General features: G+C 46.5%; 1 protein-coding gene across 1 annotated transcript in view; it reads right to left on the bottom strand.

The window, feature by feature from the left end:
• LOC135825106 (uncharacterized) overlaps positions 1-5205 on the bottom strand; it is a 78013-nt gene extending 72808 nt beyond the window's left edge. The window contains exon 1 of the mRNA XM_065337843.1: positions 5059-5205. The gene's annotated coding sequence lies outside the window, so the exon portion shown is untranslated. The remainder of the gene's footprint in view (positions 1-5058) is intronic.
• Positions 5206-9060: the final 3855 nt, after the last annotated feature.

The raw sequence follows: 9060 nt of genomic DNA, 5'->3' as shown, positions 1-9060 counted from the left end.
GAACCTGAGCCTTCCAAGTCGGAAGGTTGTTGGTTTGCGCCTTGGAGAAGTGTTGGAGCTAGGTGTCAGGGCGCCGAATGTCTCAGTACTCCGTGTCAGTTTTGTGCCATTTTGTCGCACTTGCTGACTGCATAAGATCTGGTTACGTTGGTGGACAGTTTATCATAACCCGTAACATTTTGTCCTTTACCTTTCTTTTTAATAATAAATATTACACATTACTGGAGGCAAAGAGAAACAAATGTCGATGAAGAATTAGCAGTTATGAGAACACGAGCTTCATGTTTGCCTTGAAATCATTTAGCGTACAAGACGATTTTACTGATAGAGGCAGGGCCAGCCAGAGAGAATAGACAGCGAAAAACGGACATCTGGTATAAGCTGATGTTCGGGCTTTAGGCAAATGGCAGGAATTGCGCGTAGGACGAGTGGGAAGAAACCAGTTATATTTACGCAGGTGTGGCGGGGCTTTGTCAAGACGAATAGAATGAACAATAATACACAGTTTTCGATCTGGTTGACTAGAGATGGGGAAAGGTGTTAAACATATCATACAGCTCGGCAGAGGGAAAGTATGATGGTTTGCGGAAAAGGACTTTCAGTATCCTCTTATTGTGGACTTCCAGGGCACTCATTAACGATTTACTTAGTAGGGATGACCAGGCGGTTGAGCAATAGAGAAAAATGGGGAGATTATAGCAATGATAAAAAACGGCAAATGCATTCAAGCGGTAGGTGGGAGCATTGAGACACGAGGTAGCCAACAGCTTTACTGACTTTGGTACAGATATAGTCGACATGTCTGCTAAACGATAAGTCTGAGTCAAAGACCAAACCAAGATGCTTGTGTTGCTTTACCACTGTGACGTCTGTGAGGGATCCGGGAAGAGTGAATGCATAGGTTGGCTCTGAGTTCGGCAGGAATAATATCTCATTCTTGGCGATATTAGGTCTTAGTCTCCATGTAGTCATCCACTGACGGACTTCGTTGATACCGCGCTGGAGACTGTCTCGCAACCTGTCTAGACACTCATTGAATCGGAGCAGTGCAGTATCGTCCGCAAATAAGGACACAACTTCAACATGACTGGGAAGATCATTAATATACACTAGGAAAAGGAGAGGCCCTAGGATGGATCTCTGGGGCACTCCGGATAGAAGAGGTGAAGCATCTGAGACAAGTTCAACTACAAAGACAACTTGCGTTCTGCCGGATAGGTAGTCTGTAATCCACTCCAGCGCTGCGCCACACACACCGAAAACTTTGGAAAGTTTAGCAAGTAATGCACGGTGCCACACGGTGTCGAAAGCTTTCCCGAGGTCGAAAAAGCACATGGCAACTTTCCGCCCATATGACGATGGTCGGCAATGTTTTGGATCAGCTTGGTGAGCTGTAGAGCGGTCGAGTCACCACGATGAAACCCCGATTGCGCGGGATCCAGAGCAGGAGAAATATTATATAATTGATTGAAGAAGAGCCGTTCGCAACGTTTGGAAATACAGGATAGGAGGGAAATTGGGCGATAGTTACTAGCTTGGGACTTGCTGCCTTTGCACTTGTAAATAGGCACACTTTAAGCCAGTTTCCAGTCGGTAGGGAACTTGCCTGTGGTAAAGGAGAGGTTAAATAGGCGGCTAAGTGGAAAAGAAGTCGCAGGAGCTAGCTTCTTCATCACATTGTTCTTGATACCGTCTAGCCCTGGCGCTTTCCCAGATTCCAGGTTTGAGATTGCTTTACGAACGTCTGCTGTAGTGGTATGAACGCGGGTGAATTGGCAAGTAGGACGAGTGTCACACACGGGAAGTTGAGTGTGGTCCTCGAAAGAGTGCTCAATGCACCGGGCTGCAGAGCTTCATACCAAAGGAATAGAATACGGAGCTTGGGTTGGCTGTGACTCCGAGTTTCACGCCTGTGGCGATCATCAGACAGCAATGATTACAAAAACTCAATGAATGTTCTTGATATAGTGTGGTAAGGTGCTAGTGGAATCAGAGAATTTAAGCGCAAATAAGGTCAAGCGGTGATTCTATGCATGTACTTGCAAGATCAGCGCCAGACATCAGGTGTAATCCTGGTTTATGTAACTGGAGGTGTGAAGTTAGATAGGTAGAATTTTTTCTCATGTCTGCACTTGGTCACTAGCTCCGATCGCTTGTTGATGCTCACCCTTCTGTCAGCATGCAAGATCTCCAGATCTCAATCAGACGATTTCTTCACCATTTTCCGCAAGCAGCACCTAGCGCAGAAATTTCGCCCATCCTTGAGTGTAGGAGATGGAATCCGTTCGATCAGCTCCAAAACTCTTCGTTGTGACTAGAGGAGTAGCAGGGAATATTCTACCGGAAGCCCTTTGACTTCCCGGACTGCTGAAACCCTTCCTGCCATGACTGCTACTTCTTCAAACAAGCGAGATTCTCTTTGGTTCCACTTCACTGCACTCGATCGTCCACGCGACACAACCATTTTACAAAACATCATTTTTCTCAAAAAAAAATGATTTTTACCCTAAGCCTGGTTTTCGCAGATTCTGGGCCTGCTGATAGGTTGTAGTCCGTAGGGAATTTCTTGGAGAGGCTGAATAGGTCACGCCAAGAGTACATAAACCAAAGTGTGCAACTGTGCATATCAGATCTGAAACAGCGCAGTTCGTGCACTACGTCACCCTGATGAGGTTAGCCAAGCCGCGACTTGCGTACAGCTCAAATTTACATGTTTCATAGCCCGGAAATCAGCCAAGTTTGCTTGATTTTAGACGTCCAGATTCAGGATTTCGGTGTTTTGTGTGACTGTGTACATCCACCGACGAGTAACGTCACCAGGCTATCCGTATCAAAAAAACCGAAATCAGGACAAACTCAGTGACATGCACCACCGCGACTGGTTACGCCACTTTTCACCATACCTGTGGCTTACCATGCCGTCAGAAATGACGTACTGCACGAATTACGCTCCCACAGGAACCATCCCGAGTTGCACACTCTGGTTTATGTACTCTTGGTCACGCTTCAACTTGATAGCCTTGCGTAGTTCAGTGGAGACCCATGGATGATATTTGCGTGTAGACCTTGGGGTTGAGGGAGTTCGATTTGGTTTGCGGGAGCTATGAAGGGAAACATACTTGGACAGCACAGTCTGCAGGACACTGTGCAGGTTACTTAGTGCACTGTCCACGTCTGAGGATATTAATGAGTTCCAAGGTACAGAGTCTAAGTCTGCATTGACTGCCTCCCACACAGCAGGTGTAATGTGTTGGAGGTCGAAAGACATAGGGTTATGCTCCTGAGCTTGAGACGTTGTTTCGCGGAGAGACTGAGGCAGTGGGATGTCGAACTGGCAGTACACAATTGCATGGTCCAAGGTGCCCAGAGGGCAGTCAGTTTCGACGCAAGACGAGAGATTGTCACGGTTGCTAACCACCGAATCCAAGCAGGCTTGGACACCAGAGGGTGACGTGTATGTACATGAGTTGACAATTTGGTGAAGACCACATGAGCTGAGCTTGTGATACAATTCAGCACCGGCAGTATTGGTGGAATCTGTCGAGCACCATGAAGTGTGCTTGCCATTAAAACCACCCGTCAAGATAACTTGAGAAGATGAAAGAGGAAGAGTACCGTATTTCCCCGGTTGTAAGTCGCACTCGATTATAAGTTGCACCCCCATTTTCAGGTTTGAGCAATACTGTTGCGATATATTCACTTCAGTAGTAAGTCATGCTCGATTGTAAGTCACACCCCTTTTTCACCCTGAATTTTAGTGCAAAAAGGTGAGACTTATAATCGGGGAAATACGGTAATGAGTACATCTTCGAGGGTCTGGCAGTACCTTGCTATATCTGTAGTCTTAGCAGAAGGTGGACGATAACTGCAGCAGAGGAGGATCGGCTCAGCCGCAGCCGGATACGGCTGGAGTTGAACCCAAATGGCTTCGCACCCATCGCGAGCTAGATCGAGACGCACGGCAACAGACTTAACTTATTCTGTCGAACAAGGCTAGCGACACCACCATAACCTCATGCACTGGTCCCGGACTTGTTCTCTGCAGGGGGCCTGTCCCTCCGGAAGGTGTCATAATGCGTAATATTAAGTGCAATATTCGGGTCGAGCCAGGTTTCAGTTAGGCAGATTATGTCAGGCTGCCACTCTTCAGCAACTATAGGAAGCTCTGTACACTTATTCACTACAGAACGACAGTTTGTTGATAGGAGTGTAAGCTGGGGTGGTCCAGAATGCTGGTGAGTGGGAAAGGAGTGTCTGGTAGGAAAGAACGGGTGCGCATGATTTAGTTACTAGCAAACTGATCCAAGGTTGTGCTGTCAGATGCAAATCTCTATTCCCCGATGGAAACTTTGCTTGGCCAGAAATCTTCTTCGAGAACCTGGTCAGTATGCTCAGTCGGAACAACGAGGTGAGCATAAGCAGTACCAAAATACTTGGACTCCGAAATTGCACCACTCCCTGATAGAGTCAGCCTCACACCCAGGATCGACATCTCCGAGGTAGAAGCACTTCCGCTTTATCCTTCCTGCCCCTGGAGGCTGCCTTGCTTTCTTTTTGCACTGTGACGTAATAGAACTCTGCAGTGCGAGAGCATGAGTCATGTGTCGGCGTGGAGGATACTGCCAACCATTACAGTCAGTTTCACCAGGAGTACCAGAGCTGGTCATTCGCGTGCCATGTTTGGGTGCAGGAGGTGCGTACTGGGAACCTACTTGTACAATGGGCTCTGTAGAGGATGCGCCAGGAATGGTTGTAGTGTACATATTTGGACCTACTTGTACAACGGGCTCTGTAGTAGATGCACGTGAAAGGGTGGTAGCGTACGTATTCGGTTGGTACCGAGTGGTTTGGCTGTGTTAACATGAGAAAATTCAACCCGGGTCGAGTTCAGCCCGGGTGGGTTGAAAGTCTGTACGATAGACAAAATAGACAAAGGCTGTGTGGACCCTGGCTAGCGCCAGACATTACTGAAGTAACTGAAGTAACATCTTTTGCATAGCTATGGGAATAATAATGAATAAGTAGGAATGTAAGTACAATAAGGCTGTTTCCACTTACTCTCACAAGTAGGAGTCGCACTTAGAAATCCATTCGTCTCACAAATCGGGATTGCAGATTTTACCAGACCATCATTGCAGGAGTAGTTGAGTACTTCACTGTATTTTGTAAATGTGTTCGTACTGGATCCATTAACAATGCTGGGCACTTCACACATGTTAGCTGCAAATGTACATACGGTAACACGAATTGCAAGAAAGAAACCCTTATCCGACCGGCCAGTCAAAAATCGACGACTATCCGTCGATGACTTTAACAAGCTGTTACTCACTTATTTTTACTTAATCTGCACCATCTTGGTCTCAAAAGAAGCTGGAAAGACCCAGCATTCATTTGCAAAAGACCGGAGCATCTTAGCATCTTTCAAAGAGAAGTCTCTGAGTGAGGTCTGTTTTCACACCGCATCCGAAACAAGTTTTCAAAGGGTGTAACTTTGGCAATGATTATATTGCCCTCCTTAACCCAAACTTGAGCAATTTGCCAATATAGAAATCAGAAATGAGAAATCACAATTGCACTCACAATCACACTGCATAGTAACGTTAATGGTGACTCCTCCTAATGGCTTCCCACAGATACAGGAGTACTGACTGCTTGCACGGTTGTATTGGCATATCGGATAAGTTGTACATCCGACGCCACAAGCGACTGTCATATTACTGTTATTCTCATACAGGCAAACTTGATCACCATTCGATTCACATGTCAGGATTTGCTGTTCCATTCCTCCGCTCGTTGAAGGGTCGTGATTGCATAGCGTGTCTGCAACAAGAGAGCAAAGAGAGGGCAGTATTTTGCAAGTAAACAATCATACTTTGTGTTTACACCACGAAGAAAGTAAGCATTGTTCGATAATGCCGGGAGAAAAACTGGCTCACCACCTAAAAGTAGCAAACAAAATTCACTTTACAGTGAAGCCAACAGCAGGAAAGAAAGAGAAAACAAGTAGTAGGCGGTAGACGGTGTCGTATTATCCTCGACCGTACCTGTCCCGTACCTGTCCCGTACCGTACCATCAAAGACGGCTGGCCACAATGCCTATTCAAATAGGGCTTTCAAATGCAAGATCATAACGTGAAGCAACTTGGAAGAATTAGTATGTATGCGAAGTGTATCGGGGGATGCATGCAGGGCGATATTGCGGGTTCGAATACCAGGTTCTGTCTTAAAAATGAAGGAGAAATTTATAAGAATTTATAACATCTCTATGCTTTTTTTGTCTAGGTCATCGAGGCAAAAAAGCATAGCGTAGGGCCCTGAGCTTCCAAGCTCTCTCGTTTACAGTGGAGAAACCAAAACAGGCAGATGCCTAATAACAATGGACCCACTGTCTAGGGTGGTGGAGGTGGTGGGTTGGGGGGGGGGGGGGGGGAAGACTTGGCTAATGGTAAATAAAGGCGGCGAAATAGAGCAGTTCCAGCACAGCTACAGAAACATGGGCGTAAAGCTAAAAGCAGGCAAGAATGTGTTGCAAAGCGCTTGACTTGAAGGCGGCCATTTTGGTGATGCCTCGGATATCCGCATGGAGGGAATTCCAGAGAACTGCGCCAGCATGTGTCACCAATTTGCTAGAAAGTGCAGAAGCAGCGAGTACCATATTTCCCTGATTTTTAGTCACACTCGATTACAAGTTACACCCCAATTCAAGTTTGAGCCAAATTATAGTAAAGATAAGGACCAAGTTGCCTTGTTTTTTTGATATTATATTGACTTCAGTAGTAAGTTATGCTCAATTGTATGTCACACCCCTTTTTACCCTTTAATTTTAGTGTAAAAAGGTGCAAAGCTATGTGCTGGCCATGTAGGTGCGAAGTACTCAAGTAGTGGTGCATGACAAATGCAAACATTGCAGTGTGACCAGTGGATGGTAGCACACAGTGACTTCTTCATGGCGCCATCGTTTTCCAAGGCTTGCAACAGCGAATATGAGGCATCGGTAACAAGAACCGGGGTCCCGGAGATTTTTCAAAATGCAAATATACGAATTTGCAAAAACGCTGAACTGATATTGTTGGTCAAAGGCACACCAACACAGAGATTTTCAACCAGCATTGGAGTTCCCCAGGGTTATAGCCTTTCCCCAGTTCTATCTTTTGTATACTCTTATAAGCAAAAACATCGTAAACTATTTTGAGGACCACCATCTGCTCACGCCGCACTAGTTTGAACTTCACAGAGGCCTCGAAACATCGGACGTTTTGCAAGCTCTTCAAACTGCCTGGGCAAGCGCTGTGTGCTGTGCAGGGGCGGCTCGCATCCTTGATGTGGACATCTCAGGAGCGTTTGATCGTATCTCACATGTCAGCCTCCTCCACAAGGTGCGTAGCCTAGGAATCGATGGTCCGTTTCAGAGATGGCTGGCCTCGTACCTGGACACCCGGTCGCTACAGTGCCTTGTTGGGTAGGGGGGGGGGGGACATCATCTACGTTTATGACGTCCGCTGGAGTCCCCCAGGGAAGCATTCTTGGACTGACGCTTTTCCTGGCGTACGTCAACGAAGTGCCAGATGTTCTCGCTGACGGCGCCAGCTTGGGGGACTATGCTGATGACACAACTTTGTACAGCTTAGTCACCTCCCAGCAGACCCCGGAAGTCGCCACTCAGTCACTACAGGTGTCCATTCACCGACTGCACGAGTGGGCTGTACATGGAAAGTGATATTCGAACCCACGAAATCCCAGGACATGAAAGCCATCCTCAGACGCGCCGGCTTAAATCTCCCCCAACTCCTGTTTGGTACCCGAGACAACCAGCGCCACCTTCCTTGGTATGAAGGCGGACGCCAAGCTGAACTTTAGCGACCACCTACGTCCCGTAGCCACCCGTGCACGCCAACAGCTTGGGATCCTAAACAGAGCCGCCCACATCCTCAGCCTTGCCGCCCAGACGACCATATATAAGGCGTTAGTATGACCATTCATAGAGTATGCACCTTGTATGTATGGGAGCTGCGCAGAGTCACCTCCAGCGTCTGAACAATGTTCAGCGCGCACACACGTTAGGCTATCGGCCACAACAACGACATCAGTACCCTCGAAGCCATCAGTGCTGGCATCGACCTGGCCCGTAAATCTTTTCAGTATGTGGTATTGGCTGGAGGTTTTAACGTACACAACTTTGATTGGCTCGGCAGCACTGAGACAACTCATGCACGTGTGTACACTGAAGACATATGTGCTTTCCACTGCTTGGAGCAGCACGTGCATGAGCCCACCAGGGGTCTTAACTCACTGGACTTAACAATGACTGACATGCTGGGAGATGCAACAGTCAACACCTTAGCACCTCTGGGAAACTCTGATCATGCCTGTGTCCTAGCTCACTTTCATGTAAGCATGGCAGAGGATCCTCCAGTGACCAGAAATGCCTAGCGTTACCAACGCGCAGACTGGGAAAGGCTCTGCCACTTCTTATCAACAACAGACTGGGAGTCCACGGTTAGTGATGATCCTGATGCAATGCGTGTGTACTTAATCGAGAACATTCTGGAAGGAATGCTCCAATACATCTTAAAATGGCAATAAATAAGATAAATTGTGCACTCATAACAACAGCAAAAATGAAGAAAGTCAAGTTCCATAACGTTTTCTTGTGACTGTCATCAGTGGAACGCCGTCACATAAAAATGTAATAACTAAAACACACACTTATATACATGTAGATAATATGGTTTCAGGTAGAAATACAGCAGCTAACAAGTACAAAAAGTGAAGTTTGCACCTTTGCCATGTGTGAATATAGTGTATGTGAGAAAGGTAGTGGCAGATGAATGTGATACTCTGTATTTCTACCTGAGACCATATATTATCTACATGTATATAAGTGTGTGTTTTAGTTATTACATTTTTATGTGACGGCGTTCCACTGATGACAGTCACAAGAAAACGTTATGGAACTTGACTTTCTTCATTTTTGCTGTTGTTATGAGTGCACAATTTATCTTATTTATTGCCATTTTACGACTATTGTCTCCTCGTCGATTGTTCCAATACATCTTGATC

This window comes from Sycon ciliatum, chromosome 9, assembly GCF_964019385.1.
Source record: "Sycon ciliatum chromosome 9, ocSycCili1.1, whole genome shotgun sequence".
NCBI classification, from domain to species: Eukaryota; Metazoa; Porifera; class Calcarea; order Leucosolenida; family Sycettidae; genus Sycon; species Sycon ciliatum.
Note: the sequence above shows the minus strand (reverse complement) of the source record. Positions and strands in the feature narration are given on the sequence as shown.